Source organism: Castor canadensis, chromosome 16 (genome assembly GCF_047511655.1).
Source record: "Castor canadensis chromosome 16, mCasCan1.hap1v2, whole genome shotgun sequence".
NCBI classification, from domain to species: Eukaryota; Metazoa; Chordata; class Mammalia; order Rodentia; family Castoridae; genus Castor; species Castor canadensis.
In genome coordinates this window covers 85,552,669-85,577,006 of record NC_133401.1, presented here as the reverse complement: position 1 = coordinate 85,577,006, position 24,338 = coordinate 85,552,669, and the positions used below count along the sequence as shown (strand labels likewise).

At 51.9% G+C, this 24,338-nt stretch overlaps 1 long non-coding RNA gene across 1 annotated transcript; it reads left to right on the top strand.

Moving 5' to 3' along the window:
• The first annotated feature begins 21,304 nt into the window (after positions 1-21,304).
• Positions 21,305-24,035, top strand: LOC141418015 (uncharacterized). The gene is made up of 3 exons (XR_012442652.1): positions 21,305-21,842; positions 23,016-23,322; positions 23,891-24,035. It is a non-coding gene; the product is annotated as an uncharacterized lncRNA (long non-coding RNA).
• Positions 24,036-24,338: the final 303 nt, after the last annotated feature.

The following is a 24,338-nucleotide window of genomic DNA, read 5'->3' as shown; positions in this document are numbered from 1 at the left end:
GGTAGAATTCCCTGGAGGGTTGGTTTGCACACTAAGAGTGCCAGGGAGAGAGTCCAACACAGGGGCAGGGCGCAGCTGAGGCTGTGGCAGGATGCCAGAGGTACCTCTTTCCTTCCTGACACCGAGGCCAAGCTCCTGTGCAGACCCCTGCCAGTCCTGGAGCTGGGGAGGTGGGAGGCAGAAGAGAGGCAGGAGGCTCACAGGAGCTGCAGGCCATAAAAGGAAGTGAGCAGGAGGGAGGACCTCAGCATACAAAGCACCATGGATGCCCTTGGCCCCAAATCAACTTCCTTAGTGCTCTTCTGGAGTTGGGCCAGGCCCAAAACACTTCTATGCTGGTCGGTAGGGAGTGGGTACTGGAGAGAAAGCCACTTCACATCATGTCCCCTGAGAGAGAGGCCCGGGCTTTCACCTGGGAACTGAAGGCGGCTAGAACAGGAATGGCTGAGGAGTGGTTTCAGTAGCTTGGGGCTGTTCCCAGAATTTCCAAGATGTTTTCACACAAAACAATGGCGACCTGGAGCTAGGGGGCGGGGATGTGGGGGTGTCTGCTGGCACCAGGAACAGTGAGACTTAAGAGGAAAGAAAGTGGCTGGCTAGCTGCTGCGTGGCTTTGGGCCAGGTGTGCAGTCTCCCTGAATTTGGTCGGATTTGACAAGTGGGGCGATGACTCCTCCCTTAGTGTCTTTGCAAGAAATCAGCCATGACAAGTGCGGGAACATATCTAAAAGTTCCTGTCCTGTTATACTCGCTACACTTGGTCTAAACAGCCGGATTTGAACTTAACGAAGTAGTCCTGACCAGAGATCTTGTCTTTACTTTAAAAAAAAAATGCTCTGTACAATTCCAGCTTCTAAGATTTCTTTTAGAGCAACTGAGGAAATTCCCAGAGTGACGTTTCCAGGGAAATGGTGTCCACTTCCAGGGTTCCATGCAGCCTGGCTCCTTGGCCCTTGAACTCCTGGCTGCCTCTGCACCACCCAGGCCACCTAGTTCCTGTGACCTCCAGTCTCAGGATACCAAAGGCCAGTGGTATCTCAGGATGCTCAGCTATGCAGACATCCTGCCCACAGATGTCCTACCCATCACAGTAACCACCTCCTCCTCCATGTGGCCACACACCCTCCTAGAATGTGTCCCAGAAAAACAGAGGCCGGGTGAGCCAGCTGTCCGATGCAGGCAGGATGTTCTAAGACATCATAACGCGTTAGTTGAGTAGCGCCCCATGGTTCTCACAGTCTTTGACTGTGCATGGCCCTGTCTTTTTGAGCTGTGTAATAACCCTGAGAAGCAAGCGAGCGGGCTTGTTTCTTTATTTTGCAAATGAGGAATCTGCCCCAGAGCTACCCAGCTACAAGCAGTAGGGCCAGGACCTGTAGACTGGAGCCCAGGTCATAGGGTTTGGAGTCAGGTGCACTGTGACTTCACCATGGCTCTCGTGGGCCCTGTTGTGCTCAGCAGTCATTGACCTCCATCTCTGAGCTGGGTGCTCGCTGAGGTCAGGGCCCTTGTCTTATTAAGTGTGGATCTCCAATACCAAGGTCAGCCCCTGGCCACAGATGGGTCTCCAAGAAGGCTACAGGGCCAATAAATGAGTGCAACATGGCATAGGTACACCTGGATAACAGCAGAGTATTGTCAGCTACTTACGTTTACTAGCAATCTCTTTGTCTCTGTCTCTGTCTCTCTCTCCTCCTCCTCCCTCTCTTTCTTTTGTGGCAGTGCTGGGGTTTGAACCCAGGGCCTTGAGCAGGCTAGTCTGGTCCTCTACCACAGAGCTCCAGCTACTCCTGACTTCTAATAATAAATATATACCTCTCTGCAAGCCACCTCAGTGCCACGGCATGATTTTTGACACTGTGTGCTTAAAGGACTGGAGAAGAAGGAAATAGCAGGTGTTAAGAACGCCTTTCTTTGTCTCCGAGTAAAGACAAACCACGCAGATAAGACAGTGGTCCCAAGCAGTCTACCCAGAGGTGCCCAGAGGTGCTTGAAGCAGAAAGGAACCCCTGGGTATTGATAAAATGCAAGTTCGCGGGCCTCTCCCCAGACCTCCTGAGCCCTAGGAGTTTGAGCTTTGATAAGGTCCCCAGAAATCCTGATTATTCTAGTGTTTGAGAAGTCTGCTTCATTCTCTCACCAGCTCAGTAACTGTTAGCAGTGGGTTCGTTCTGCACCAGGCGGGGGCCGGGGTACTCCCTCAGGCACACCTCGCTCTTCTGTCGACAGTTCCACTTTAGAGCTGGAAAACACCTCACTACAATCTGTAGGACAGCTGTGAAGGGGATAAACGGTCTAACTGAGACATCGGTTTAGATGGAGAGGCTGGGAAGCCCGTTTAGGCTGCTTTCTGGAGGATGGGAAGGACTTGCCCATGTGCTGAGCGGAGGTGGGGGCAGTGGGCAGGGGCTGGAGCAGAACTCTCTCAGGGGTTCAGGGGACACCCCGTGGGAGGCCCTGGTCTAGGCGGGAGTCCTGACTAGGGGGTAGGTCGAGTTGACCTCCTGTCTCCTGAGGAGCCTTGCCACCTCAAGCTCTCAGAAACTCGAATGTCTACAGTAACAGAAACCCTCAGCGATTCCTGGACTCCTTCCCACATGTCCTGGGCTTCTGCCAGACTCCCACAATCTGAGAACCCCTGAAGCCCCAGGAGGCCTCCACCCACCCTTCCCACCTCTGTGCAGTACTTTGTTTTCTTCCCTCCATGGGGTGCTTGTTTTCTTCCGAGCTGCTCAGTCACTAGACTTTTAAGAACTCAGTCAGAAGCTGAAAGTGCTAAGGACCTCGGCAGTCATTCACCAACTGAAACTCAGTCCCAGCTCTGTGGGCCACAGAGCAGAGGAAAGGAAGGTGGGCTGGACCGACCTGCAAGCACGCTGAGTCCCTAGTGAGGGTGGGCCACCTGCACCCTGCACTGTGCACCCCCGAAGCTGCTCCTGGACCCGACAGGAAGATTTGTTGTCCTCGGGCCAGCAACTGAGCTGCGAGACCAGAAGAGGGCAAACTTCCTCACCAAGTGTCCAGTGTCATTTACCTGCAGTGGTGCCCTGTGCTGCTGGCATTCCCACGTCCCCTCCACTCAGATAAATAAACACCTAGACGCTAAAACAAGTAAATAAAAATGCAAGCTTAGTGCGTTTTCAGAGGATCAAGCTACACACATTAGTTTTATTTATCAACACACTTGCAGGTCACTCTCTGGGATGCGGAATCCATATGTCTTGCCCTTCCTATGATGCCATCCACGATCACAGCCCATGGGCTCTCATGGCCCCGACCACCTTGGAAGTCAGGGTGCATCTTTGGGAGAGGAGGCTGGGATCTGGGTGTCATAGAGGATGAAAAGCCTCCTATGGGCCGGCAAGATCAAGGTTCTGGGATGGTGGGTCTTGCTTGGGATTAGAAGACCTTGTCTCTGTGGCTGAGGAGAACAGAGCACAGGCAACCTTGTGTTCCAGGCTCTTGGCTCTGACTCTTCCTACTCTGTGATGGTGGCAAATTCCAACCTAGCTTGAGCTGAGTTTGTGTTTCAGTGTTTCATCTGTAAAATGAGAGGCCCGCTCCATGCATGAGCACATGTAGAACACGGTGCATTCTGGGTGACACACAGAGGGTGCTCAGTCTACATTCTCACCTGTGACTTCAGACACAGGTCCACCAGGAGCCAGATGGACCCCTGCTGTAAGCGTGTGGAGTTGTAAGAGGCTGCATGGCGTCCAACATGGAACCTGCCAGCCCCAGGTGCTGGGGTCAGCTCACGGCCATGATCTCTAGGGTACCCAGCTCTCAGAGCCCTGTGGTGACATCAGCCTGCCTGACGTCTCCACAGCTGTGGGATTCACATCTCACAGACTTCAGGCTCACTTCCATGACCTTCAGAGCGGGTTGTCTCTACCCCTTCTTCCCCGGGGTCAACCCAAGTCTTGTCTGCCTACTGCTTCACAGGACAGGCCATAGCCAAGTTTCCTCTTTCTTATAAAGACAGGACCTTTGCTATTTTCCCTTTGTCCTTTCAACAAAAATTGACAGCTTACTATGTGTCAGATGTTCTTCTGGGTGTTAGGGACACAACTGGGAATGAAACACAGCCTTTATTTAATAGAAAATAAACATATACATACATAGAGACAACGTTGGGACAAATAGGAGCTATGGGGTGAAAAGTGGTGAAAGAGCACGGGGGAATGGGTTCTGTGTGAGTGTAACATAGAAACGCTCTTTGAAGACAGCCCTGGGGGACGTCCAGAGGAAGAACGATGTCCTATTCCTCTCGGGCTTCCGTCCTCCAGCTCCATCCCCTCCTGTCAGTAGTCTTTCTGAAATTCTCCTTTCTGAAATCGGATCACTTCCCGGCTTCAAAATCCATCCATGGGTATTTTTCTAAAGAAAATCCACACTCTTTTTGGTATGGCTTCCAAAAGCCTCCAGGATGTGGCCTGAAAGATGCTCACCTGTCACTCTGTCACTCTGCAGCTGTGGATCCATGCCGAAATGCTCACAGTTTTCTAAAGGCCCCCCACCTCACCCCTACAGTCCCCCACCCCACCCTGACAGCCTCTACCCCACTCCAACGGCCCCCACCCCACCCAATGGCCAATTCTTTCTCAGTCTCTTTTTCCCCACTTGCCAGTTTTGCGGGTGCTGCTCCCCCTGCCGGGAACACCTTTTATATTTTCCCTCTTATCAGTCAAGCCAATCCTAACAGGTCCCTCAGAATCCCTCCTGGCCTGCTCTGTTCTCCCCTCCCACTGTATGCTGACCACTCTCACCACACCTGACAGCTGCCTTACCACACACCTGTTGGTACAGTCTGTATCCTTGTCATTCCACACAGCAGACTGTGAGACCTGGAGAAATCATCTATATCCATTCTTAACGCACAGCATACAAGCAGCCACATAGTAGGGGCTGAGTGAATCTGTGAGTTGTTCTCTCCAGCAAGGCTCATCTCATTAGCCAGAAAGCAGACCTGTCCCTTTTCTCCCAATGTCCCGTCTCCCACATCTCCCATGTCCCCTCTCCTTTCCCGACTTTCCTCCACAGCCCATGTCACCAGCAGCAACCCTGATCAAAACTCTCCCAGCAGACCTCTCTCCTGGTGAACCTAGACTTCTCTCTGAGGTCCGTAATTTGAGACTGGCTGCAGATCCTGGTTGGCCATAACTGATTCAGTTTAAATTTAGGAGGCATCTCCTAGGCCAGGTGCAGCTACCCTGGAGGTCACTCTGCAGGCATGGGAGCTCTCGCTCCTTGCTGTCATAACTCTGGGTCCTAGAGGGCCCTGGAGCTTCACCACACTGGTTGGAACCCAGACTTGGCCTTGAAATGTCCTGGCTGCTGCCTTGAACACATGGCGAGGCTCCTTGGAACCTGAATTCTCTGAACTGATGCTTGCGTAATTCACCGTGCCTGAGCTCTGCTCATTCTCTCAAGGCCTGAGACAACTTACTCAGGCTTGCTCTGAGTCATTTAAGACAAGCTCGGCTCTAGATCAAGCGTCAACAATGTTTTCTGTTAAGGGCCAGAAATATGTTGGGTTTTGTGGCCACACGTTCTCTGTGGCCCCTACTCAACCCTGGTGTTACAGTGCAAAATAACACCTAGATAAATACCGAGAAAATATCTGGCCATGTTCTGCTGAACTGTATTTATAAAAACAGGCATCAGGCAGGCTTTCACCCATGGCCTGGGACTTGCTGAACTCTGTTCTAGACTGTTAATGACTCATGAACCTGAACACCTGAGCACCACTGTGCTGACTGGCCACTCTTTGAAATTAAGTGCTTGGAATACAATCCGTTTCTATAACTTTCCCCACCTGTCTCTCAAACCTCCATTTTTAAAAATACACACACACACACACACACACACACACACACACACACACACACACACACAAAATACAGTGTATGCACACACATAGCTTAAATGCAGTATGAATGTAATATATGGTAAATTCCCATTCACTTGTTCCTGGGGGCATTCAGTCCACTTTCCTTACCCCTCCCTGCCTCCCTGATGACACATTCTCAGGGTTGCCACTTCTTCTGTAGTTCTTGGATCTCTGCCAGCAGGGTCCCCCAGCAGAACCTGTAGCAAATGTGACTCTAGCAGAAGCAGTCACATTCCACCCACCCAAATCCATAGTTAGAGGTGCACCAAACGTGGTGGCAGGGGCGCTCCTGAAAGGGACCAGCTGGGATGCCAATAAAAGAAGCCTGAATTCCAGGGAGATCAGTTGTAAGGGGACCTTGCAGGTGGAGCCCGTGATGCACAGCAAGAGAAAAGATGTTTTCTGCCATAAGGGGACGTATGGAGTTCAACGGGGTTAGGAATTTGGCTCAAGGCAGGGTGAGTTTCCAGGTAGCATCGTGGTTAATCTCTCAGTGTTTTTAAGCACAACCTCAACAACTTTCTCAGTGTCTGGGAATACTCGAGATCTGGCTTGGGTTCAAGCCTACAGAGACAAGCTGGCTGGTTGGGTCACAGGGGTCCAAGCATTCTGTGTTCCAAGGTCAGGACAAGAAAAAAAGCTCTTTCACCTCATGCTTCCAAAGCTGGTCCAGCCAGGGCCTTCTCGGTGGAGGGAATGGTGTGAGTGAGGCATGGAGGTCTGGCCAGTGATTAGTTCTGTCAGCTATCTGGTAGGAAGATGGGGACTGGAGAGGTTAAAGGCAAGAGGCTCAGCTAGGAAAATGGGCCAAGTCCTGATGGGCCTGATGGAAGGGATGTGACCATGGGCCAGTCACGCCCCGAGTCCTGCATGCAAAAGAGGGACGAAATGACATGATATTTGAGGCAGGCTTAGGGATCCCAGGATCCTGGCAGGGCTCGCCTTCTCTGGGGACCTCAAGGTGCTGGGAGGACACAGTGTCACACTGGGGCCACGGTTAGGGGAGCCCAAGGAATTCCCACCACCAAGGTATTGTAGGCAAACCCCAGCCAGTTAACTTTAGGGTGTTGGTTTCACGTCTGGGTGTTTCTTGGTCTGGTGAATAACATGAGCTAGAAAAATCAACTCTTTTTTCCTTCTTTTTTTGTCTGTCATTGCAACTTGACACCAGCTCTGAGTGTCAAGGCAAACCGAAGAGCAAAAAACCATCCTGCTCCTGCATCTCAATTCTGAATGCACGGGGATCACATCTCAGGCTGCCCTGAAGTCTCACCAGTGGCTAACGCCCCACATTTGTCATCTTCCCAAGAGGAAACTCGGCACCATTTCAACAATAACTGCCTGTTCCTTCCTCTCCTCCAGCCCCTGGGAGCCAGCAGTCTACGTTCTCTCTGAATCTGACCACTTGAGGCTCTGCGTATTAGTGAGTCACATATTTGCCTTTTGGTGTCTGGCTTTGTTCACTTAGCATGATTTTTTTTAAAGGTTCATCCTTGTTGTAGCAAATTTCAGAACGTCCTTCCTTTCTAGGGCTGGGTAATAGTCCCTTGTATGAATAACCCATGTTTTGTTTATCTATTCCTATGCTGATGGACTCTTGGGTTCTTTCTCCCTCTCGGCTGTTGTGAGTGGTGCTGGATGGGTATGGGGACACAGATATCTGCTCGTGAACACCTGAGACCAGCTCTTCCCCCATTTTCCCTCTTTCAGCTCCTCAATGGATACACGTGAAGTCATTACGAGCCTATGTGGCTCTTGGAAAGAGTATTGGGCTTGGAGTAGAAGCCCTGGCTCTGGGCACAGCTCAAGCTTCCTGGGTCTTCCTCCTTTAGAAATGGGACAGCTGGTCCACACTGTATGAATCTTACAGCAATGTTTGGAGGTCAAAGACTCAACTGCATATAAGGGACTGGTCGGTCATCCCTTCATTGGGATGTCTGCGTTCCGACTTTCTTGTCATTCTTTCCTTTTGCATCCGATTTACATGAATTGACTCCATCATCAACTTCAGGGGTTGACACCCTGATTGGTGCAAGTTAAACAGCACGCCCCACACTGTGGGTCCCATACGTGGTTTAGGACGGGTGATAACAAAATATTTGCAAAGGCTTCTCAGGAAGAATAGATGTGTGCTTGTTGGTCTTCTCTTGGCCGGAAAGAATGCAAGGATGTAAGATATGGAACTTAACAGCTGTTTTGTGGTCATGTGGGAGCTCCAGGAGCCATTGCAGCTGATGGAACTCCACCTGAGGCCTGATGATGACGCTAATGTCACCAAAGGGCACATGATGGCACAGAGACACTGTTTAAGCTGCTAGATCAAGCCGTGTTTGAAGGAGGCATTAGCTTTTCTCCTAGGCTTTTGAGTTAGCTAAGTCAGTAGTACCGTCTTACTATTTAATCCACCCGAATCGGGTTTTGTGGCACTCATGTTTCCTCCTGTTGCCTGCTAACTCTTTCCTGAAGATGTGGCTATCTCACCGACGCCAACGCTCAGCGCACCTTTCTCTGGTACAACTTCTCTTCCAACCAGTGCATCGGCGCATCTTACTGCCGAAAGGGCTTCCAAGACCTTTTATTTAAGGGTTTGAGGACTGTTTTTAATAAAACACCTTTTATTTCCCAAAAAAGAAATCTTGCTAAGGAGCCAACATGTAAGACAGGTGAACATGGAGCTGGTTCTGGGTGAAGATGGGTAGGGGTGAGGGCTAGGGGAGAGAGAGAGGAAAGGGAAGGAGAGGGGAGGGAAGGGGAAGGGAGGGAAGGGAAGGGAAGGGAAGGGGAGGGGAGGGGAGGGGAGGGGAGGGGAGGGGAGGGGAGGGGAGGGGAGGGGAGGGGAGGGGAGGGAAGGGGAGGGAAGGGGAGGGAAGGGGAGGGAAGGGGAGGGAAGGGAAGGAGAGGAAGGGGAAAAGGAGACGAGAGGCGGGTGGAAGAAAAGCCAGCATCACTCCAGTCTCTCTTCACAAGGACACTTAGATTCTCTTACGATGTCATCTGAATCTTACTGCTTTCTAAGACTGTCTCCTAACACCATCACATTGGGTCGTAGGACTTTGGTGCTTGTGTGGAGCATTCATTCATTCATTCCATAGCATCAGGATAAAGTTGGGATTAGGACAAACTCCAGGGCTGACCGCTCCCCAGTCCCTGCCCCACTCCCCAGCACTAATGGACCTGCTGGTGCTGTCGAGCACTAGGGACACTTGACAGGTGCGGGGGACACTGATGGGCACTGGGGATGTGGATGGGCAGGACTTCTTTGCTGTTTCAAAAGGGAAATCTCCTGGACTTGCTTGTCCCAGGATGGTGAGACACCCCAGCCAGGCACCTGGTCTCTAAGCAGTGTGCCCTGAGGGTAAGTGGGAGGTGAGTGAGACAACAGTAGGTCACCAGGGGGGTTGCAGGGTGCTGACAGGTCCCAGTGGGCAGAGTGAGTCCCATGAGATCCAGGTCTTTGTTCCTGAGACACTGCACCAGGCTGGGAGCCCGAGCCACCAGTTAGAATGATGGTGGCCATTGTGACTTCCTCTGAACCTGAGAATACCAGCCACGACAGCCTAAGGAGTTAGCAGACCAGAGCTTGGCTGCCTCAGCCACACCGAGTCAGCTTGGCCTCCCTCAGCACCACCCTAATGGCCACAATGGGCTCTCCAGTCTTCCCCATCCCGCCTTTCCTCCCCGTTGTACCTGTCTGCCTCTCATGCCTTCCACCCCGGGACTGAGGCATTTACTCTGGTGCTCCTTATCTGCTGGTCTCCTTACACAAAGCACGCCCCATGCTGGCAGGGCTCTTTGTTTGCACTGCTCCCTGATATGTCCCAGTGCTGGCACATGGTAGGCATGGTAGGCACAGGCTGGGTGTCTCTAATCCCAACAGCCGAAAGCTGAAATGCTCCAAAATGCTTTTGAGTGCCTAATGAAGCCACAAGCAGAGAACTGCACACCTCACCTAAAAATACGGCATAAGATCACAGTCAGCCCTGTGCATAAGATACGCACGAAACCTGAACGGATTTCACGCTGTGAGTGAGCCGTGAGTCCTCTCCCCAAATATCTCATTACATACTGCTAAAGACTCCAAAATCCAAAAAACCTGAAATCTGAAACACTTTGGATCCCAAGCATTTCAGATGAAGGAGACTCAACCTGCGTGCACATTTTGTTAAACAAATCACAGCAACTCCACGCTGTTGGCATTTTGGGTTTCCTTGCCCAGGAAACAGAGAGCCAGGGCACGCCATGGGCAACAGAGGCTGGTGGTCACATCTCTGCTCCCCAGCGACTGAGCTCAGCCCCTTCTCCAGGCCGCAGAGAGCCACTGGCCAAGGAGCCCTGCCCTGGTGGGAGCTAGAGGAGGATGCTTTAGTTGGTGCCGGGGGCAGGGGCTGTGGGGTTGCACAGAACTTTCTCAGGTTCTGGTGTACGGAGGTTGGAGGCACCTGGCTGGGTGGGGATGGGGAAGGTGGGGGCACAGGGGTGGGAGGCAAATTGGCAAAGGGGCTCAGGTTGCACAGAGCAGCTACTTCTGGGGTGCCTCCGAGGTCAGTCAGCTTTGGAGGTTAGACAAAGGAACCCCATCCATCTTTCCAGAGCTCCTGGTTTGCTCCTGCTTCTGGGTATTAGAGACACAACTCCAAGCATAGCCTGATGGCACCTGCATGTTTTGACTTTGTAAAAGTATGTGCAGCTGGTTCAGGCATGGCCGTGACTGTGGCCTTGCCAAGTCTCCCACCTCCCCGCCCCCCATCTTGCCCTTCCTGGGGCCTACCAGAGGTGACACTTCCCCACTGCTAGTCCCATCTCCCCAAACAGCCGGTGTGCACCTCAGATCCTAATAAGAGGCCAAGATCTCCTGCGAGACCCTTCTAGAGTGGTCCCAAATTGATGAATCCTGCTTTCCCCTCTGCCCTGCTCAGCCTGCTGCTGCCAGTTGCACCTCTTGCCTCTGATCACCCTGCCACGCCCTTCTTCCTGGAAGGCCCGTCCCTCTGTCCCCACCCTCTGAACTGCTTCTCATTCCTAAGGACCCAGACCCAGGGCTGGCCTCTCTTCGAGGCCTTTTATAAACACAGACACTTATGCAAGAGACTCTGTATACACACCTTGCACACGCATACACAGACGAGCACAAACACATTCTTCATACATGTACACGTGAAGACACACCACACACACATCTTACGAACTATTCACACACACACTATATGCCTAGCACCCCTGTTTTGTGCCCTCCAAATACTCCCATTTGTACACGAGGGACCTCCTTCACCCCTGCCTCTCCACACCCGTTCACAACCCACTGCCCCTCCATGACATGCTCCACAGTGCTGGGCACTGCCCACCTTCAGCAGGGTCTCACTCACGGACTAAGAGTCCTCCCTGAGCCCAGGTCCCGAGCACAGTCTGGCACCCAGGTGGGACTAAAGAATGTTTTCATATGAATGAACTGAGCGAGCTCAGAATGGAGGGCACAGTTAGAAACGAGCTCTGGATAAGATCAAGTTCTGTGTTCCTTACAAGGACCCTGCGGCGTGGCCTCAGCAAGCTGGGTAGGACAGAGAATTTTGCTTTGAATACCAGAAAGGGACAGATGGAAAAGAACAAAACATCATTGAAGTGGCTTTCCAGGCGACTCTCCTGTGCTCCCTTTGTCAGGAACCATGGGTCAAAGCCACAGCCCAGGGACTTAAATGATGGCTTCTGTTGACCCAGCACGGTCAGCACTTGAGCCCTGTCATGGTGGTGTGGACTGAGCCTGGTTCCCAGAGCTCATGGCGTGCAGTGTGCAGCTCGCGGGAGGATAGTTTCAGAGCCAAGAAGAGCGGGGCAGGGGCAGTCGGCAAGGGTTATGGCTTGGTGAGGATGGGAATCACAAATGCCTTTGTTTGGGGAGGTGGCAGGGGGAGAGCAGTGTGGGAATTTCTCTCCCTTCCAGCAGTGCACATGTAGCAATTAATATCTGGAGACATTTTTGATTGTCCCAATTGGGGCAGGGGGTAGATGTTACCAGTACCTGGTGAGTGGAGACCAGGGATGATACTCAACACTTTACACTGCACAGACAGCCCTCACAACAAAGAGCCATGTGGCCAAAAGTCAACGGTGCCCCTGTTGAGAGGGAAACATGGGCTCTCTCTGTCTGTCTCCTGTCTCTTTTTGGCAGTACTGGTGGTCAACTCAGTTATGTCTGCTAGGTAGGTGCTCTAACACTTGAGCCACACTTCCAGCCCCTTTCGCATTGGTTATTTTTGAGATAGGGTCTCACTTTATGCCTGGGTCAACCTGAACTGTCACCCTCTTATTTATGCTTCCCTGGTAGCCAGGATGACAGGCGTGGGCCACTGGGTAAAGATGAGCTCTCATGTACTTTTTCTCCTGGGCTGGCATCCAACCGGGATCCTCCTGATCTTCGTCTCCCAGTAGCTAGGATTACAGGTGTGAGCCACACACCCAGGGGAACATGGGCCTTTGAAAGGTCTGCAACTCAGCTCTGCCCCTTCCCAACTGTGTGACCCAGGGCAGGTCACCGCTCTGTGACCTGAACTTAAGTTTTCTTATTTGCAGACAGGGCTAATTAGGCCTGTGTTACAGGGATATTGTGAGGACCAGTCATATATATGCAAGCCACCCACCCCGATAATAAATGGCCAGCCTTGGGAACTGAGGCACCTGCCGCTTCCTCCTCACTGCACCTGTTAGGTGGCCAGGGATCTCTTGGCTTCAGTAGAATTCTGGCTCTGCTGGGCCTTCCTCTCTCTGAATTGCATTACAGTGTGTGTAAGATGGGCTTCCGAGTCTATGAACCTCAGTCCCCCATTTGTGTACACATCGGTATATGTGTGTGTGCCTGTGTATGTCTGTGTCTGTATACGTGTCTATGTGCATCTCTGTGTGTGTGTCTGTGTGTGTAGTGTCTGTGTGTGTGGCGTGTGTCTGTGTCTCTGCGTGTAAGTGCACGCACGCATGCATACACACTCATGGACACCTGTGCTGTTTGCTCTCTTCTCTGATCCGCGTTGGAGGATCCAGTGTTTTCATCTCTCAGCTGTCAGAATCCAGTCCTCATGTGAGCATCTGAGCTGGATCCACATCCTCGTGGCCACTCGTGATCCAAACACAACCCGAATGTCCCCACCTTCCTCAGTATTGCCCTGCCTGGCTACAGCTTTCAGAGGAAATTTCATCCTTGTTTGGACAGAAAAAATGTCGCGGAGCTCCAGGAAAGGACCATGCAGGATGCTCTCCAGTCTCAAGCCCCTGTGGGCATAGACACTTTCCAGCTCCCCCTGGGGTGCAGTGCTCCCCTTGACCACAGCAGAGCTCCCTTTGACTCAGATCCCAAGGACTGTGGTCCTTCAGAGCTGCCAGGGTCTGCTGAGGTCACAGTTGTCCTGGCCATCAGCTGGGCCACCCCACCCTGCTCTGGACTCTTCCTGCTCTGGTCTGGCAGAACTTGGGTTGGCAGCAGTGGCTGTGGGTGGAGCTGACAAACCTACCTCCCTGACCTGGCCCTCAGTTCCTGGGCAAGCCCTCAGGGTCCTTTGTGCTTACCCTGCTATTGTCACCTGCAGTGACCTGAGCAGGCTCTCCACCTGGCCATGAACAAAATCTTCCATCACTCTCTCTGAAAGTCCTTCAGGCCAATCAACCCAGGCAGCCCTTTCTACAACCTGCCCTGCCTGGAAGGCAGCCGGTAAGGCAAAACCACTTGTCAGGAGTCCGTCACTTAATCTGTCTTCAGGCAAATGGACACTCCATGAACTTGGATCAACAGATGAAAACCTCTCATCCTCAAAGATCATCTCCTTTGTGATGTCACACCCACACCCACCAATCATTCTCCCCACTTCTCTAAAGAACTCCCACCTTGGTCATCGTCCCCCATTTCCTTCCCTCTCTCACACACTGCCCCCATTTCTTTCTGAAATGCAAATCTGATCCCTTCCTCAACAGCCATCAATGGCTCCCCATTGCCTCTGACAGAGACTTCTGAATTCCATTTCATGCCATTTCAAGCCTCCCATGTTCTCCCCCAGCTGCCTTCCCTTGCTTTTGTCTCACTATAAGTTCTCTTTCAATATGCTATCCCCAAGCCCCGGTTTCCTCACTCTGAAGTCTTACTTTTTTGTTTTCTTCCTGGGATACCCTGTCTTTTTCATTGATCTCCTCTTGAAAGCGTACTCATTCGTCAAGACACCTTGAATATTTCTTCCTTCCCAGAACCTCCATTGCTGAGTGCTGGATTTGACCTAATGCATTTTTTTAGAACCTTCTCCAGTATTAAAAGCTCCTTGAAGTCAGAGACCCGGTGTTATTTACTTATCTTTGTGGTCAGCCTCCATCCTCTGTCCTTGCATCCAAGTTCCTGGCACACTCAAGGGACTGAATAAATTGTGGGATTAAAGGATATTCTGCAAGCTCTTTTAGAAACCACCGAGGCTGACAGATGGGGATGGTGCTGGTGACTCAGCCGTCCAGGCAATAGGGGCATGGTGGGTCTGCCAGCTTGGAGGTCTAGCCAGAAAGACGCTGGGGTTTCCTGGAGAGTGCTCTGCAGCGGGGGTGGGGAGGGGGGGAGGGGGAGGGGAGGGGGAGGGGGAGGGGGAGGGGAGGGGGGACCATCCCAGGGGATGTCAAGTTCTTGTCCTATTTGAGAGAATGTGAGAGCCAGGCGGCCTCTACCCCTCCTCAGGTTCTCACTCTTCTCTTCACATCCCGTCTTTGGCTGCTGTCCAGGGAAAATTCATGTCTTTAATGGTGGAATGATGAGCTCCTGATCCTGGCAGCCGTGGACCTTGAATTGATGGTGTCAGCTTGTGATTGAGAGGGAGTGGGGTGCTTGGGAATCATGGTGCCTCTGACTGCGTTCTTTCTCTAGGCTTGACTTCAACTGAGAGAGTCCTTGCATGGGGCCTCAGACCCCGGAGAGCGATGTCCTCACAGTTCCTCCCAGGTTCCAGGCCCAGCACCCTCCAGCAGCTTCATCTTAGTCACCTCCTCTTCTTCCCACAAAGGTACCCTTCCCTGGTTGTCCTGGCAACAGGGAGATGCTGATTACAACCCCCACGTCCTCCCTGTGTAAGTCTGGACAAGCTGCTTGGCTTGTTCCAGTCCTTGTTTTCTTATCTGTAGTATGGACATAATTATAGATTCCTCCTCACAGGGTCATTGTGTGGATCAGATAGCCCCAGCCCCATCATGCTAGAGAAGCTGCTAGGATTGCTGTTTGATCCAGGTGAACACTGTGACACTGAACTCTGAGTCGCCGCTTCAGAATGAGAATGCTAACCTAGGGTGTCTTTAGGGCTCCCCCACCTTGAGTATTTGTACGCCTGACCCTGCCTCAGTTTCTCACCTAAAATGCCACTGCACTTGTTCCCTCCTTGTTGTGAAATATTTCCCCAGGAATTGTGTCGCCGTCCTAGAATGTGACAATGGGTAGGAGTGACTGGAAGAAGTCACTGTGCCAAACCAGCTGCCTCTGCTGATGGCTTTTGCCTTGGTCACTCACAGCATCAGCTCAGGACAGCCCTTATCTTAGCCATAAGATAAGTCATGGTTTAGATCTCATCCTCCTCTGCGGTCTCATTTGCCCTTGCAATAGTCCTGAGGTAGCCACTGTTGGTCCATGTTACAGATGTGGATGGGAAGTCACTGTCCACTGCTGGACGGAGATTTCTGAGCTCATTCTGTACTGGCTGCTGTGGCTCAGGTGACCCTGCTCTCAGTGGCGGCCCTGCATCAGGGTTGGAGGCCTTGCACCCCACCATGCCCTGCTCTGAAGCCCACATCCGGTGACCTCTCCAAGACTGGCTCATACCGGGTGCTCCTGTTCAACTGTAGCCACCTGGGAGCCATCACCCTCTAGGTCCCAGCTCCTCTCTGCGGAAGCTTCTGCCTCCTCCTGTCTCTCCTCCATTTCTAGGGTCACGAGCTTAGATTATTGTAATGCCTTATGTACGCTCCTGCATGTCTGCATCCATACTCTCTTCTCCATCTCATCACCACCTGAGACAGTCACTAGCTGGGACGCCCCTTCATGTCATACCTGAAGCCCCAGAGTCAAGTCCAGTGTCTGGCGTGGGCTCTGCAAATGCTGAAGGAATGGAGACACTTTTAACTGGCTGTCCCTCCTTGAGTGATGCCTGGCACCTCACACCCTCTGGTGTGGTTAAGGACAGGGAGAGGAAGTGAGAGGTAGAGAGTTTGGGGAAGACTCTTTTAATAAGGAGGCCTCTCGCTGATACACGCTGAGTAGATACAAAGGCTTGCTCACAAGTAACCCCCGCCCGTCCTCCCTTCCCCCACAGACCCTGGGTCAGGAAATTGGAAACAAAGAACAGCCAGGTGACTTGCTTAGAGGAAATGAAAAGGAATTTGGACCATGCTTTCAGGCGATATTATCCCCGTGTTAGGCAGGTCAACAGTCCCAAAGTTCAAATAATTCATTCCAGTTCACACTGCTGGCCAACGGGAAATTTGATCTAAGGAGCCCTGGCCCTCACTGAGGTCCCTCTTCTTGCTGAAAGAATTTGGAGAGGGGACCTGAGGTGGCTGCATGAGCTGTGGAGTGAGGAAGCTGTGGGCTTAGTGAGCAGACTAAGGAGCCTGATGCCAGTCTCATCCACTTGTATGTGGGAGGGTCTTGGCGTGAAAGAAAAAAGTTCCTCAGTGATCCTTGTCAGAGCACAGTAAGGCTGACGTTCTGCAGGACCGGTGACAGGGGGGGGCCCATGGCTTTGGGACTTTGCAGTGAAGAAGGGAGATAGGGCTGGGGCTCCACTCTGAGCACTAGGGGTCTTGACCTTCACAATCCTGACCTGCCTGGGGTTCACCTCACCTGCAGTCACTAAACTCAATCAGGAATTGTTAATCCTGAAGGGACCGTGAAGGTTGGTGGCAGATGGAATTCAGGACAGGCGTTTGGAGGTCCCTGAAGCCAGAGCCCCAAAGCTGCTAGCGGGAGAGGTCTGTCCTGACAGGGCGTGTGCACACATGTGTGCGTGCATGTGTGCACGTGTGTACATCTGTGTATATGTGTGTGCATGTGTGTACATCAGTGTATATGTGTGTGCATGTGTTTCTATGTGTACATGTGCATGTGTGCTGTGTGCATGCATGTACACACACGAAGGGGGTGGGGCTGGATGACTCTCAGGAGCGTAAACTAAGCCCTGCTCAGTGCAGTTCTCTGAGCCTCGCCAGCTACAGTGAGTCCACCTCAGCTGGCTTCTCTTGCGCCCCGTCCCACAGGGACCCTTGTCTGATGAGCTCTTGGGCCAGGTAACCCATGTCATTCCCTCTTGAGTGAGGACACAGCAGAGCTCTGGTTTGGGGAAAGTGATACACCTGGGAACTGGCACACGGCCAGGCAGGGCCAGTCATGGAACAGGGTGCTGGCTCCTCCCTCCCTCTCTGGCCGTGCTCAGCAGGCAGCGGGGAAATTCCAGCCCTGGGGCCCTGTCAGAGCTCCAGCCCCTTTTCCAACCCCCACCAGGACAACTCCAGACTTGACAGACAGCCCCAGGGCTGGGTCTCTGAGGGCAAGACTCTGGGATGGAGCCCAGTCGATGTGGCGCTCCTATAGACAGTGTTGACATTGCCTGTACTGCGCTGCACGGTAACCGACTTGTCCCCTCTGGCTAGAAAGATAAGGCGTGTGTAGGGCTCTTCATGAGGCGTGAGCTGCTTCACTCCACGGCAGAGTGTAGGCTGGGAAGATGCTATTTGGATGAATGGTTTCTTTCATTTGGTTAAGATTTCCAGCAACTTCTCCAGGCCAAGTCTTGTGCTAAGTGCTAGGGACTTGAAGATGCAAAAGCATGGTGTGGAACCCTCGAGGGGTCACACTCAATGGGAGAAAAAGTTGTAAATAAGCAACCGTGATTTAGGTGGGAAGTGACGCTTTTATAATTCATTTTTCTGTAACCATTACAAAAAACCCAAAGCTGGGCACTTATAAGCAAAAAAGGTCCACGTGGCTCACAGGGTGGGGAGGCTGTAGTCCGAACAGCATGACGTTGGGTCTGATGAGTGTCCTCGTGGCTGCATCACCTCATGGTAGGTGGCATCACAGTGACAGAAGCCACATGAGAGAGAAATCACATGTCAGGACTGTCTGGCAGGTGCCAGTCTGTGGACTGTTCTTAAAGCATCACCACCTCTCACTGCTGTCACACTGGGGATCAAAATCCAGCACACGAACCTCTGGGGAGGCACTAACACCTTGGCGTGCCCTTACGGAGCAGAGGAGCCTGAGGGGGAGAGAGGAGAGAGAGGGGAGAACTCCAGGGCACTCGGGAACGGCATGGTTCTTGAAGGATGACTGACAGGGCCTTCCAGATGGAGGGGACCCTCTGTGCAAATGGCCGGAGACTCTCAGGGAGAGAGTGTGTCCCAGGAAGACACCGGGTAGGCAGCATGAAGAAAGTAGTTTGTGTTGTATAAGAACGACAGCGGGGAGGCAATGGACGGGTGACTTGGAGAGTGGCGGGGTGCACAAAAAGTCGGGGAGAGCTCCGATTCAAAAATCCTGGTTGGCACCTGGAGGGGCAGTAGGATTTACTGGGGAAAGTCTCTTGGCGGGGGCTACAGGCTAGTTGAGGTTGTCTACCTTGTGGTTAACTATGCAGATCTGGTAAGAACGTGTAGACAATTGACACACTCAGCCCCTACAGCTGGCCGGAGAACAGTGAGGACCGCACACTGTCCCTGTAAGGACACAGGCCTTGACACAGCTCCTCAGGCCAGTGTGAAAATGCAGGTGTAGCTCCTGGGTTAGAACCGGGGGCCTGTTCATCAAATTTTACTTTTCTGAGGGTCTGATATCAACAATCTTCCTCCTCTACCTCTTTGCTAATAACCCCAAACTTCCCTGTATTTTAAAGGGGGGAAAACTGGTACCCTGAAAATATAGGGTATCACTTTTCACTGGACTCTGTTCTTAAAGGCATCACCGCCTCTCACTGCCGACACACTGGGGATCAAAATCCAGCACATGAACCTCTGACGAGGCTTCCAGGCCCCCCTTGTGGTCAAGGATCGCACCATATGGAAAGTCAAGATAGCAAGTAGGATTGTGACTCTTCTGATGGTGGCTGGGAAGTCCCAATAGGCGAGGACATGCTAATACAATTACTTAGGGAACTTTTAAGAAGATAAACCCCTCCACCATCTTCTACTTGAGTTATCTGGACCCTGAGGCCAGAGGCTGTTGACTTTGCAGCCCTTGTTCTCCCAAGATCAGATTCCAAATCCCACCGAGATGGTTGAGCAGTGGGAAGCACCTAGGGGAACACCGGGCACTTACATGGCTTCCTGGATGCTTGCAACTTCTGGGGAGCCAGGGGGGCTCCCAAAGCTGGTTTCTTGCTCAGAGCATCTTCACAGAAGGTTCAGGAAAGAATAAGACAGCTGCCCTTTCTACTCCTTCCCTGCAAAATAGGGAGTCTTATCTCTCCCTCTCACAACCAGCATCCCTGCCTGACCCAGCTCCCAACTCCGTGTGGTCAGCTTGGCTTACTTGAAATTTAGATTTAACCATGTGACCTGTGTTTTAGGTGACAACTCTACTCTTAGCACAAGGAAAATGGCCCAATTCATTTCCTGACCAGAGACAGTTGCTCACACTGGTTTTTGCTGTTCTACTTGAACCTGTACAGCAATAGGTCAAAATATACATGTGCCCGGGGAGTTCAGATGTCTGCATTTCTAGAAGAAGGTGGGAAACGGACTCCAAATACCGACATTCCTGATGGTTAATTGTGAGCAGTGTTTGTGCCTCATGCCAGCTCCTCCTGGCTGAACTGACTGAGCAGGTCGGTGAGAGAAAGCCAGCCAGCCACTGCCCTGCTCCAAGCCGCGTCATCAAGCACCTCTCTCTAAAGTGGGTTCTGGTGTTTGTAACCATTATGGTTAATGTGTAATTAAACTCTGGAAAACACCTGCTTGAGGCCAGCGCCCATCTCAGTTCCACAAACAGTAATTTACTGACTGAACCAGTAACTAAACTGTCTATACCAGAGAGAGGAGTCACCTCCTGTAATTTAGAACAAAGAACCCCTCACGAGTTAGAGGAAAACTCAGTCAAACTGCACGGGAGAAACTGTCTGCAGATATTACCAAGATGATGATGGCGTGTTCTTGGAAAGCCCCAAACTCAATCTAGGCGACCTGGGCACAGGGGCGGGGAGGCAGGCAATGGGTTGAAGCCAAGGAAGGGACAGGCTCCTAGAATACAGTGATGTCTGGGGATCAGCAGTTTGCCAGAGGTGATAGTCAGCCTGGAGCCTTGAAAAAGAAAACTGGGAAGAATTTGTTAGTGCCCATCCCGGGCCATCCAGGGAGACAAGGCTAGAATCTGCCAGAAGTGTCTGTAGGCCACTGGAAAGGGGCTGTCTCTTGTGGGGACAGGGTAGACCCCAGCAGGGTTCTGTGGGACAGCTTTTCCTCCCCATAGGGTATTTCCCGCCACTGGGATTTCAGCCCAGGAAGTGATATTCTGTTTATAAGATGGCTTAGCTTTTCAACTTGCCTACAGGGTACCAGCATGGAGCATGGACCATGTAGCCTAGCCTAGCCTAGCCTGGCTTCCCTCCTTCCTTCCTTCCTTCCTTCCTTCCTCCCTCCCTCCCTCCCTCCCTTCCTCTCCTTCCCCTCCTCCTCCTTTTTGTTCTTGTTCTTGTCCTTCTTATTATAGCTTTGTTTCTCAGAATAAGTTTGCCAAGGAGAGTTCATTCTAGTTGGCACCAGAGTGTTGTGTGAGAGCTGGTATGAGTCAGTTCCCACAGAAGCTGGTCAGCTCTCAGAGAAATGGCCAAGCAGGCTGCTGACTTGGAATTCTGGGAGCCAGGCCTTAGCACACAAGGCCTTGAGGGCCTCACTGGAAAACAGCGCCTGTCAGAGTCTCAGCTCAGGGGTGAACTGAGTCAATGTTTGTGCTGTCTAAGCAATCCTGTCTTTGTTTCACTTCGTGAGGTGAGTACTGCCCGTCTTTCCAGAGCCTTTCAGTCCTAGGGCCTGAATTACTGCAGACCGACCCAGATCTCTGAATGAAGGGGTATACACAAACAAACAAAAACACACCTTAAATACTAGGATCTAATGACAGCTCATGTCCACTGAAATTCTATTCTTTAAGAAAAGGCTTATCTCCCTCAGGTGAACTGAGGTGAAATAAGGAATGCAGTGTTCAATGGCGGAAGGATTTGGCACTTCAGTTGCCCGCTGAGTGTTCCTTTCTCTCAGCCTCGTGACAAAGGCCCCCCAGGCTCCGTTCTTTGTTGCCAGCCTCCTTGGCAGGATGCCAGCTGGCCAGCCTTCCGGCCCTGCTGTGAGAGGTGAGAAGCTGTTTGCAGTGGCAAGCGCACACAGAGCGGAGCACTTGGTGATCACGCTCCATGTCCCGTGAGGGGTACACAAGCCTGGTTGTCACCTTAGGTGAGGGTCATCGTCCCTGCAAATGCCAAGGCTGCTCTGACCTGAAGACTGTGTGGCTGCTGAGCCAAAAGGAAAGTCAGAGTGGTGCCTCAGGTTTTCTGCTCCTGGTTATATTTTTGACCAAATTGCTCAGGAGGGTGACTTTTAAGTACTGTAAGGGTCAATGAAGGCATGTTCATCTGCTCACTAGGTAAATACTCACTGAGCGACTGGCTTTGTGCCTGCCGCCATGACTCACTTGCAGACTCACGGGAGAGAAGGTCTTGTTTTGCTGGCTCAATGGTGACCAACAGTGGTGGTTGGGAAGCTGGGCTGATGACTTGTGGGGGCATTAGAGCTGCAAGTCAGCTCTAGGCCATGAAGGACAGAGCAGGAAGGACAGGAAGGACACATGTATACCTCGACAATGGTTCAGGACCCTCCCTCAACACGGAAATCCAAGGCCTGAAGACAGAGCGTTGGGTCTGACTGTCTACATCAGGGGTTTTGAGCCAGGCAAGTAGCTGGCAAGGTAAGTAGTTAAAATATTGAGTGTGCTGTCAGGAGACAAGAAAGCTGCAATAAGGGGAGGGGCAGGGTTGGGTAAGACTGCCAGGATGACACAAAAGAAGCCTCCCTCCATCTGTCCATCCCTCCATCTGTCCATCCCTCCGTTTTCCCATCTCTCCATCTCTCCATCCACCCACTCACCCACTCACCCACTCACCCACCCATCCATCCACCCATCCATCCATCCACTCACCCACCCACTCACCCACCCACCCATCCACCCACCCATCCATCCACCCATCCACTCACCCACCCACCCACCCATCCACCCCATCCACCCATCCACCCATCCACTCACCCACTCACACATCCATGCACTCATTAATTTATCCAGAGAACATTTTATTTATCCTGTGAAATACAAAGATTAAAACAGTACCCTTGTGGAGCTCAGAAACTGATGGGGGAGAAAGGCAGGTAACAATTGCAAATTGAATCTTGCCATGCACATTTTTGGGGCTGGTTCAACAAGTCTTTATATCCATGGAGGGACCCTCTGCATACTCTGTGAATGACGTTGCAGGAGGGTTGCCCTCAGTGTGGGGCAGCTGAGGGTTTTGTGATTGTAAACCTTCTGCCCTTGCTTTGGAGGGAGACTGTATCGGCCTAGGTTATTTGCTGTGCAGACATTCTCAAAAAAATGATCTGCAACCAAGCAATGGCTGTGCTCCTGAGATGTGCAGACCTGGAAAACTGCTCCCCAACGATCACGGTTTCATCTTTCAGGACATTTTTTTTTGGTGGGGGGGGTGACACTGAACTCAGGGTCTTGAGCTTGGTAGGCAGGCTTTCTGCCACTTGAGCCACATTCCCAGCCCTTTTTGCTTTAGTTAATTTTTGGAGTTTTTGTCCAGAACTGGCCTCAGACTGTAATCCTCCCACCTCTGGCATTCCAAGTAGGTGGTATTACAGGAGCGTACGGCAATGCCTGGCTTATGTATTGAGGTGGAGTCTCACTAAACTTTTGCCCAGGCCAACTTTGAACCAAGATCTTCCTGATCTCCATCTCCCAAGTAGTTACTATGCATAGCTCTAGGATGATAGCTATCTTTTATGTTGTTTATGGAAGCGATGAGAAAAAGACGCTGAGAGAAACCCACAGCCTGGGGAACAGGCATTCTTTTTTGCTTTTCAGACAGGGTCTCACTATGCAGCCCAGCCTGACCTGGACCTTGAGATTCCCCACCGCCTACCTCAGCCTTCTGAGTGCCGATTCCAGGTGTGGCCACCATGCCTGACTCAAGAGCATCTTTTATCCTCCTAGAGCAGTCTTGGGACAAGGTCACCCTGAACCACGCTGTGACACAGGTATACAGGGGAGAAGAGCAGACTCTGACACTCCCCCTTACTGACTGATGACAAAGGCTTCACTTCATGAAAGATGCTTGGCTTCATCCAATAGGACGATACCTGCATAGACGCATATCCTCGCAGGCGTCCAGGTAGAAAAGTAACCTAACCTGGATGGGGGGGGCGTGTTGTCTCCAGTTCAATGCCACCATCGGAGGGAAGGAAGGAAACTAACATCTGTTGAGGACCTTCTTCATGCCAGGCTTTGTGCTGACTATCTCTACAACCCTCATTTCATTTAATCTCAGAATCGCCTCTTTTTGTGACAAAATGCACTTAATAGAGAATTTACCACTGCAACCATTTTAAACTGTACATCTTAAAATGGCAGGACATTCATTCACTAGGTTACACAACCATCACTACTCTCCAGTTCTAGAACATTCTCACGGCTCCCAACAGAAGCCCTGCACTCATTAGCAGTTATTCTCCACCCCGTCTCTTGCCCTCTTTGGGATGTGTGTCGCAATCTTTGGAGAATAATTTTTTTGTTGTCTTCTCGTGTTTACACATGGTGCAAGCTGCAGCTTGGAGCACTACATGTCCCGTTCGAGGTCACAGACCTGCAGGTGGTGGGTTCTGACCTGGGCTCCCCAGGGAGAGGAGGAAGGCCAGTCTCTTGTGTGACCCTAAAGGGAATGTCCCTGCTGATGTGTGCAGGTGTGGAGCAGGGCAGAGGTGTGGAGCTTCAACCAGAGGAGACAGAGGGATGGTGATCCAGGTGGCGGTGCGCCCGAGCGGGGAGGCTGTCTCCTGCTGTGGTAGTATCTGGGGCAGGAGGGAGGGGGCGGGGTGGGGCGGCAGCCCAGGGACAGGTGAGCTTCCTGTGTGGAGGCTTTGCCCCTGATCAAGCAGCTTTGCTCTGCTTTCTGAGGGAGTCCCCACCGCTCCCCATACTCCCCAGCATGCCACCTTGGGAAGAGAGAAACCAAGACCTGTCTTGGGCTGCAAGTCAGCTGCTGATCCTCCAGGCTGTCTGAGGGGCAGTGACTGGCTGAGCGTTCACCAGTGGCCTGGGGTCTGGGGCAGCACCATGACCTGGAAGAGCTTTGTAAACCTTGTTCACTTCCTGGGTTAAGCTTGGCTCACCTACTGTACTCTGGGGCCC